Source organism: Gossypium hirsutum, chromosome A10 (assembly GCF_007990345.1).
Source record: "Gossypium hirsutum isolate 1008001.06 chromosome A10, Gossypium_hirsutum_v2.1, whole genome shotgun sequence".
Classification (NCBI taxonomy): Eukaryota; Viridiplantae; Streptophyta; class Magnoliopsida; order Malvales; family Malvaceae; genus Gossypium; species Gossypium hirsutum.
In genome coordinates this window covers 92725007-92735201 of record NC_053433.1, presented here as the reverse complement: position 1 = coordinate 92735201, position 10195 = coordinate 92725007, and the positions used below count along the sequence as shown (strand labels likewise).

General features: G+C 35.7%; 1 non-coding gene across 1 annotated transcript; it reads left to right on the top strand.

The window, feature by feature from the left end:
* The first annotated feature begins 1086 nt into the window (after positions 1–1086).
* LOC121208798 (small nucleolar RNA R71) lies at positions 1087–1191 on the top strand. Its single transcript, XR_005903922.1, has one exon. It is a non-coding gene; the product is annotated as a small nucleolar RNA R71 (small nucleolar RNA).
* The last annotated feature ends 9004 nt before the right edge of the window (positions 1192–10195 follow it).

Genomic DNA, 10195 nt, shown 5'->3' with positions numbered 1-10195 from the left:
CTATAGAATAGCTGAGCAAACTGCGTTTAGCTCCACATGCGACGCCTCGTCCAACTTCTGCTTATTTGCTAAAAGTTCCTTTAAAAATTTCATTACGTTTGGCATCTGTGATAGAGCTTCAATAAACGGTAAGTTAATATCTAACTTTTTTAAGAGTTTAAGGAATTTACCAAATTTTTCATCTGAGCAGTCTTTCCTTGTCACGTTGGGGAATGGCATATGAGGTTTATATTAGACATTCACTAATTTTATTTATTATGACCTACCTCATCTTGACCTCTGCTCACCACGATTTCTTTCCTCGGTTCTGGCTCAGGTTCAACGAATTCTTCTTCATCTTGAAAATTGATTGCGTTGAGCTATTCCCTTGGGTTGGGTTCAGTATTACTTGGCAAGCTACCTTGTGGTCATTCAGAGATTAGTTTGGACAGCTGACCTATCTGAGTTTCGAGCCCTTGGATCAACGCTTGTTGATTTTTAAGTGCTGTCTTGGTGTTCTAGAAGCGAGTTTTTGAGACCGAGATAAATTTAGATAGCATCTCTTCAAGGTTCAGTTTCTTTTCTTGTTGATAGGGTGGTTGTTGAAAACTCAGAAGATTCTGTGGCCTTTGATTCCCTTGACCACCCCAGGAGAAATTTGGGTGGTTCCTCCAACCAGCATTATAAGTATTGCTATAAGGATTATTTTGAGATCGAGGATTGTTACCCATGTAATTTAATTGTTCATTCTCCATGCTGTGGCCATAGGATTGATATTCTGAATTGCTTGATCCACCTCCACTGACTTCACAGTCCATTACTGGATGAACCTGCAAAGAACAAAGTAAACCATCAATCTTTTTATTTAGAAGTTCTACCTGGTTTGACAGCATAGTAACCGAATCGATGTTATAGACGCCTGCTATTTTAGTTGGCTTAGTTCTCATGACTTGCCACTGATAGTTATTCAGTGACATCTCTTCAATAAATTCGTAAGCCTCTTCAGGTGTTTTGTTATTGATGGTTCCCGCGGCTGCTGCATCAATCATCTATCTTGTCGAGGGGTTCATACCATTGTAGAATGTTTGAACTTGCAACCATAAAGGTAATCCATGGTGAGGACACCTTCGCAGGAGGTCCTTGTATCTCTCCCGTGCATCGTAAGGAGTTTCTAAGTCCGTCTGCACAAATGAAGAGATATCATTACATAATTTGGCTATTTTAGCCTGCGAAAATATTTTAATAAAAATTTTTCGATCATTTGTTCCCAAGTAGTAATTGACCCTCGTGGTAACAAGTTCAACCATTGTTTAGCTTTGTTCCTCAATGAAAAAGGGAATAACCGAAGACGAATGGCATCGTTAGAAATGCCATTAATTTTAAATGTATCGTAGAATTCTAGGAAATTTTCCAAGTGAGTGTTCGGATCCTTATCTTGCAAACCATCAAACTGAACAAATTGTTGTATCATTTGAATAGTGTTAGATCTTAGTTCAAAATTATTCGCAGCAATAGCAGGCCTAACTATAATTGACTTAGTTCCTGTTAAAGTAGGTTTAGCATAATCATACATAGTATAAGGAGCAGGATTCTGATTTGCTAGTTCAGCGGGTATCACAGGAGGTACCTGATTGTCTTGATTTTTAGTCATCTCCTCGGTCGTAGTTGAGATATCGTCCTCTTGCTCTTCCTCTGTGTATCTTAGGCTTCACCTTATTTCTCTTTGGTTTTTGCGAGCTGTGCGATCGATTTCTTCGTCAAAAAGTAGAGGTCTGACGGGTTTCTTCTAGTCATAAACTATAAAAACCTACCAAGAGAAAGAAAAAGTAAATTAATAAATAATAAAAATAAAATAGAATTAACTTGCAAGAAAAATAAATGGCTAAAGTAATAAAAATTGAGTGTTCCTAATATCTTAGTTCCCCGGCAATGGCACCAAAAACTTGATCGTGTTATTTTGTGTGATAAGTTTTATAAATTTATAATTAATCGTTCTTGAAACCAACTATTATCACGATGTAGGCAAGTGTACCTATCGAGCAATAGTATAGTTTTAGCAAGACCGGATTGTCGAACCTAAAGGAACTAAAAGTACTAGTAATGACTGTCTTTTTATTATCTAGCCTAAAAATAATGGGGTTTGTTTTAATTAACTAAACTAAGAAATCACAGAAAATAGAATTGGGGATTTACTTTTGGAAAAATGATTGAATTAAGACAATACCTAAGGAAAAATCCACCTAGACTTCACTCGTTATTTGACTCTAAATTGGACTATTTATTCATTTGACTTGATCCGTAGAAATCCCTAAGTTATATTATTATCCCTTTCAAGACTAACAACGTCTAACCCTAGGTTGAATAATTTAAATCTATTTCTAATTAACTCCCTAGAGTTGCATTAACTCAATCTATGGATCCCCTTATTAGGTTTCACCCTAATCCGGCAAAATCTTGTCACCCTATCTCCAGGCGTGCAACCAACTCCGCTTAATTATGAAAAATGTACTCTTAGACAGGGTCTATTCCTCCTTTGAATAAGAGCTTAACTTGAATCAATACCCTGGAATATCAAGACAAGAATTAAGAACACATAATTAAGAACAAGTCAAATATTTATCATACAATTCAAAAAATAATAACAAGATTCGTCTTAGGTTTCATTCCCTTAGGTATTTAGGGGATTTAGTTCATAACTAAAAAGGAAAAAATCTCAGAAGAATAATTAATACAAAAACATAAAGAAAAACCCAAAACTCCTGAAGGGAAATTGAGGGGAGATCTTCAGTCTTGATGATGAATCCGACTTTTGAGATGGATCAATCAGCTTCGTTGAGTAGTTCCCTGCTTCCCTCTCTGTATCTCCTTTTTCCTCCTCCTCTAGGGTGTATTTATAGGCTTTGGAATGCCTAAGAACCCTCAAAATTGGCCTTTTTCAAATTGGACTAAACTTGGGCTCGGCAGGGACACGCCCGTGTGACATGCCCGTGTGCGATTACTTCAAGCCGTGTTCGAGCCTGTTAGAATGGCACGGGCGTTTGTTATACTCGTGTGAGTCGTGCTTCGATTCTGCCAAATAGACACGACCGTATGGTCTGCTCGTGTGAGGAGGTACAGGCCATGTTGATTTCGTATGTTGGCCCATTTTATCCGTTTTTGGCCTGTTTCTCGTTCCTTTCGCTCTCCTATGCTCGCCTAAGTATAAAACATGAAATTAAGGCATTAGGAGCATCGAATTCATCAATTCTAAGGAAAAATCATCCATAAAATGTGTTAAGCATTGGGTAAAAATATGTATAAATTACGGTTTATCAACATACTCTTAATTCTAGGTAGACCATTTTTAGCAACTGCTAGAACTATTGTTGATGTTGATATAGGAGAACTAATGCTTCGTGTAGACAATGACACAATTAAACTTCAAGCTCGTGATTCCGTCAGACTATCTAGTGATCGAGATGATATTACGAATTCTTTCCATGAGAATAACATCTTGGCTCAAACTGGTATGCAGGAAATCCCTAGGGATAAAGTGATGGAGCCACGAACAACTCTTGAGGAACGAAGATTACAAATCGCGGAACTAGATGAATGGCAAACAAAAGTTAAGGAGAAATCGAGAATACATGATGAACGAAAGCAGTGCCATGATAAACTTAAAGGTGAATCGAATCAATTGAAGGTTGGAGACAAAGTACTGTTAGATGAAGCAGACCTTCCTGTTGCCACTTTTGAACCTAATGGAGCAATCCCTTTTGCGGTACTCAACATTTTCCCATATGGTATAGTCGAGGTCACTCATTCTGAATTCGGCACTTTTAAGGTAAATAGTACTCATCTAAAACCTTATTTTGATAAGATTGATAGTAGGAATGAGGAGTTTCAACTCCTCGAACCACCATGACTGAGAAAATATGATGTGAGTCAAGCTTAGACTATAAATAAGCGCTTCTCGAGAGACAACCTGAGCACTAACATCACTAACCCATTTATTTTATCTATTTTTTGTGTTTTTTATGAGGTACATTGACCCACATGGCCTTGGCACACAGGCGTGTCCTTGGCCGTGTAAAAACAGGGCTGAAATTTCCTAAAAATCGACATGCACACGGTCTGCGATAAATCCACACGGCCTAGACACACGGGTGTGTCTTAGGCCGTGTGAAACTTGGAGCTTAAATTTTTAAATTTTAAACAAGTCAGAAAGCTATACAGTCAAGGCACACGACCGTTTGTTCAGACACACGAGCATATGGGCTACCACACGCGTGTGGGAAAAGCGAAGGACATAGCACACGGCTGTGTGACATGGCTGTGTGAACCACACGGCCTGACAACACGGGTGTGTCCCAGGCCGTGTGACGAATGAGCATTTAATTTTTGCGACAAACACGGGTTAACCATGAGCCACATAGGCATGTGACACGACCGTGTGGCCCAACACGGGCCTCACACGACCATGTCCCATTTAACCCCCCCAAAACCTAATTTGTCTTTGTCTTCTTTCTTCTCACACCCTCCCAACCAGCCGCCACCGTAGCTCCCTCCCACTCTATCTCTGACCAACCACTGACCCCCACCGCCGGCCACCACACTCCTCTTCCCTTTATTCTTTCCCTCCGCCCATGCTCGCCTCTCCACCGCAAATACCTCATCGCACAATCGTCGGGCTGCACCATCCAAACCCACCCGATCCACCATTGTCCGTGTCCACTCTGGCCACCACCATCGATTTTCATTTTTTTCCCTTTCTCTTTTCTCCATTTCCTATCACTCTTCTTATTTCTTTATTGTTGATTACTTTTTAGCTTTATTACTGGACCATTGATTATTATTCTTGCTTTCTTAGTTTGTTCACCCTTGGTTGGTTTAATGATTTCCAGCCAATCCTAAGCGTATTGCTAGATTTTTCTCTTGATCATTCAATCACTAATTTTGGACTGAATCTTGCTTCAATTCTTAGACTGATTTAGTGGATTCTTGATATTGGTTGTGTTTAGTTTCTTCCAATAGTATTATGCCTATAGTTTGTCTTAGTTAATTTTATGTTTGTTATTCTTTTTCCATTCACTTTTTGCTGATCATTATTAGTATTATTTATTCATTTCTGAAGGTAATATTTTAATTAATATTATCATTAGTAACTCCACTCAAAGTTCTATTATGTCTACATGATGATTGGTTCGTCCATTTAATTTATTTCATCGTTTTATGGCAGATTTATCATGACGAACACATGAGGCAAATCCAAGGTAGCAGTCCCCGCTTCGAAGAAGTGAAAGGGTTCTGGCGCAACTTCTTTGAGTGCCTCAACCAAAGCTCGTCACCCTCTGCTTCGATTTTCGTCAGGCCCACAGGACAACTTGTTTCAGCTTTTTCAAGTATGACCATTAGGAGTGGGCCATTATATTGATTGGGCCGCCTTAGAGCAGGTCCAACTTGCCCACCTTGTTCGATTCCATCTCGCCACTACCCCATGGGATCGGTTCTTTGCAATTATCGAGCCCACCTATTTGGAGCTTACCTTAGAGTTTTGCACTACTTTCCATCTACAGCATGTGATTAATACCCATGACTAGGCCGGTACTATCACTTTTAGACTTGGTGGACTAGTAAGACACATGAGTGTACTAGAGTTTGGAGCTGCTTTGGGCCTCTACATAGAGGAGTTTATGGCTTCTGAGGTTTTTCTACATCTTCACTGTCTCATACACCACTCGTTCTCCTACTGTTGGACTGACTTTACAGCTAGTACTATTCCCTATGACGCAATTTGCTCAAAGGCGACTTCTCTTCCCCCAGCACTACGCTACATCCATGCTATCTTGGCTCACACTCTGACTGGGAGGAGAGAGAGCACCGGCGTCATTAGCACCATTGATGCTTACTTCTTATGGAGCATGGCGACTGGTCATGTATTTGATTTGGCATACTTTATTGCCCTTGCTTTTCGCCACCAGACAGACCACCATAGGAGGGGCCCCATTTACCTTGGCCCCTACATGACTTGTCTTACTCAACACTTCGGCCTCTTCAACACTACAGAGATGTCATCAACACTCACACTAGTAGGCCAGATGTCTCCTCAGTGAATTTCTAATATGATCCACATGAGGATGATAGAGCGACGCCGTGGATTCGACCCCCTTTAGTATAGACTCGTTCACTCTAATGACCAAGATGAGCTAGAGGACATTACTGATGATGTCCTTCCCCCTCACGAGGACCCACACCCACCGCCACCACTGAGTCACCGACCTCCTGAAGCCACTTTGACTGATATATCCGAGCGACTCACTAGCTTTGAGCAATAGTGATTTGCGAGGTTTGACAGCATCAAGGCGACTCTGCAGTAGATCTGCTAGCACTTCAACATCTCGCCTCCACCCCCACCACCACCTCGAGATCCATCTATCGATGAGGACTTTTGAGTCCATTTATTTTTTTATCTTTCATTTTTCGCTTTATTTTTATTTTATGTTTATTTTAAAGACTTGTCATTTATACTTTTAAACTATGTTTATCTTTATGGCTGTTATCGAGTAACCCTTTAATTCTCTTCACAGTTGTGTTTATTTTCTTAATAGTAGATCTGACTCATGCACATCATTGGCGATATCTACAATTTTCACTTTCATTATTCCAAGGATTCCATCCAAAAATTCAGGGCAGTTTCGCTTCTCTCCCTCTCTTATGATATTATGCTTCTATTGTTATTTGTCTTTGTACATTAAAGACAATGTACATCTTAAGTGTGGGGAGGTTATTCATATGATTCTTTGAAAATCCCTGAATTTTGTCTTATTCCCAAATAACTTCCTCATATCACTATTAGAATGAATTTTGATTGACTTATGATTTTTATTGATATGTTTGAATTTAATCATAGGGAATTGTGCATTGATTGTTTAAACTTTAAAGTCATTAGAGAATCAAGCATGATAAGTTGACTTTTGAGAATTAAAATTGCTAGGTTGTTTTCCTGAATTGAGGTATTATCTTGAAATTTTGAATTTACAGGATTGACATCGAATACCCATAATTTTCGTGAGATTTTGAGCCTTTTAGCGCATATGTGTAATACCCTGAAAATTTCGACAGTAAGATATTATCCTTAATACAGTAAAATAAGGAAATAAAGTGACAAGAAGAGGAAAATTGAGTTATGTCACTAGGAAGTATATTATGACATATTGATTCAAGAAAAAACTAAATTGTAAAAGTGAGAAAAGTTTTGTGGCCCAAGAGTAAATACTCAAAATTTGAGGGATTAAAGTGTAAATATAAAAAGTTGAAGGACTAATAGTGCAAATATTTTAAGGGTGGAATGATCTAGAAACCAAGGAAAATTGATGAATAAGGACCAAATTGAGTAGGTGAAGAATTATGAGGGACTAAATTGTAATTTTACCAAATTAAGTGATGACTCAAGAATGGAATTTTAAAAGATCACAAATGGCAAAATGGTCAATTGGAAGAGAGAGAAATCTAGAAAGTAATGATGATGTTGGCGATATTTTATAGTTATTTAATTAGATAATTATTATTTATTTAATATTTTAATAAGATATTTTATTATTTTATTATTTTATTTAATCTATATATATGTGTGTGTGTGTGTGGAAGAAAAAACAACACACACACACCATCCATTATCTTTCCCATGCAAACTAACGTGAGAAGAAGAGAGAAAGAAAGAAAGTTTTAAAGAAAGTTTTACTTTCTTTACAATTTGGTCATTTCACCAAAAATTTATCATTTTCACCTAGAAATCAAAAGAATTTCTACAGCCATCAAGAGAGAAAGATCACAAGGAGAATATGGGGAGCTAGTATATTAAGTTAGATTCAAGGAATAAAAATTGAAGGAGAGAGAAAATCAAGTTAAATATTAAAATCAATGGAACAAGGTAAGAACATCAAGATTTCAATACATTTTTAAGATTAATATTATTGAAAAAGCATGGAATTGATGTTAATGTAGAGTTTTCTTATATATGGTCTTATGTTCTTGATATGTTAGTGAAGAGAAAATAAGAGAAAGTAATGAGAAACAGTGTAGAGAAAGAAAATAAGGGTGTTATAAACATGGTAAATAAACATCTTGCACTAAAACAATTTTGGACAGCAGCAATAGATTAAGTTTGAAAAATCACCATAAATTGTGGAAGTATAATTATAGAATGAACGAAATATGGAATTAAATCTTATTGAGTATAGTTTCTTATAGAAGAAACAGTGTAAACAATGGAATCGTGAATTGTGAAATATAATAAATTCAGTGAGACAAGGTTAGAATGATTTTGGGTTCCCCTATTTTGACTTTGGAAAATCATAAAAAATGGAGAAAAATAATTAGGTTCTTAAAGTTATCTTATTAAAATCCTGAATGAGTCTATTTTCAATAGAAACAAACGAGAACGTCATCCAAATCCTATAAAATGAGATAATTAATTTTTAGTAAAGAAGGGTTGGAACTGTCAGACAGCAGAACAAGGGTGAATTTAAAGAATAAATGTACTTATTTTCTAAACAAAAAATTATAAAAATTTTATGGTAAGAAGATATGTAAGTCTAGTTTCATATAAAATTATCGGATCTTAATTTTGAGTCCTGCAGCTCAAGATATAAATAATTTAGTGACTATGACGCAAATGGACAGTTTTGAATATATATATAAGTAAATAGTGAAATTATTGATAATGTTACCATGGCAACGAGACATGAAATGAATAAGACCATGGTTGAAAGATACCACGGCAACATGACGGGGAAATGAATAAGACCATGGTTGAAAGATACCATGGAAACCTGACCGAAAATGAGTAAGACCATAGTTGAAAGACACTATGGCATCATGTCGAAGATAAATAAGATCGTGGATGAGAGATGCCAAGACGTCTGTTAAACAACTAATATTCAGGTAATATGTACCAGATGACGAATGGTTATATGAATTGGTTATACAAAATGATTGTGTGAAATGTTTACAGGAATTGGTCATATGGAAATATATGTACAAAATAGTTGCATGAAATAATTATAAAGATAGATAAATGAAATAAGTATAAGTCCAAGGAATATAATTTATGTTAAGTTTGATATGAACTATTACCAGAATAAATATATATAAAATTTATGGAAATGATGGTGCATGAAATATTGATATAATGAAATGAATGATATATACTTATGAAGAAATGGTAAGTATTTAATTGAAATTTTTGTTAAATGATATGTAAATCCTAGTAATGCCTCGTACCCTATTCCGGCAACGGATACGGGTAGGAGGACTATGTGATTCTGGTGTGTTTGGGAGGATTACATGATTATTCTAGTGTGTTTTGGTTGGATATTACTGGTGTGTTTAGGTTGGAATCCGTGTATCCGTCAAAGTCTGGGTTTTTTAATAGGGTGAATAAGTGAAACGAGAAAATTAAATAAATTTGATTGATTGTACTGAACATATATATATATATATATATAAGAAATTATGAATTGAAATGTGAATTGAAATTGAGATATCAAAATAAGAAGTGAAAATAAAATGAATTAGAAAAAATGAAATAGTGTACGAGTTAATTGAATATAAACTTATGAATTAATTATAATTATTTTTATTGAAAAATGTTGGTTTAAATATGTATTGAAAGATTAACGTCGTAAGGTTTTAGATATGAAATAAAATAAGTTATTGAATTGGGATATAGAAATGAAATATATGAAATAATGATTTTATAAAATGCTTATTGATAAAATGCATGAAGTGAATATTGATATAGTAAGAAAGTATATAAATTAAAATGAAGAAGAGATATTTAAGATACATACTATTAAGAAAATTTAAAGTTTTAAATACATGAAAGATATATTGAAAATAAAATAGTGGTAAGATTAGGTACAGAAATTTTGAAGAGTTGTATTTGAGATTACGAGCTTCCATCTCATCACATCTCTTGGTAATAAGAGGGTACGTTTAAATTTTTTGAATAGAATGACATGTACTTAAGAAAAATTAAGTATGTTTCAAGTAGTAGAAAGGAGTAAATTATAAATTATTTAAAATTTTCCATTTATGTTCTAGTCTATTAGTGATTGGCCAAGAATTACTTTGGCACCAAATGTAATATTCCTATATCAATTTCCTTAAGACAAACATGGTATAAGGGTGTTACATGGTATATGAGATTGAAAGCTTGAACCAAAGGTTCATGATT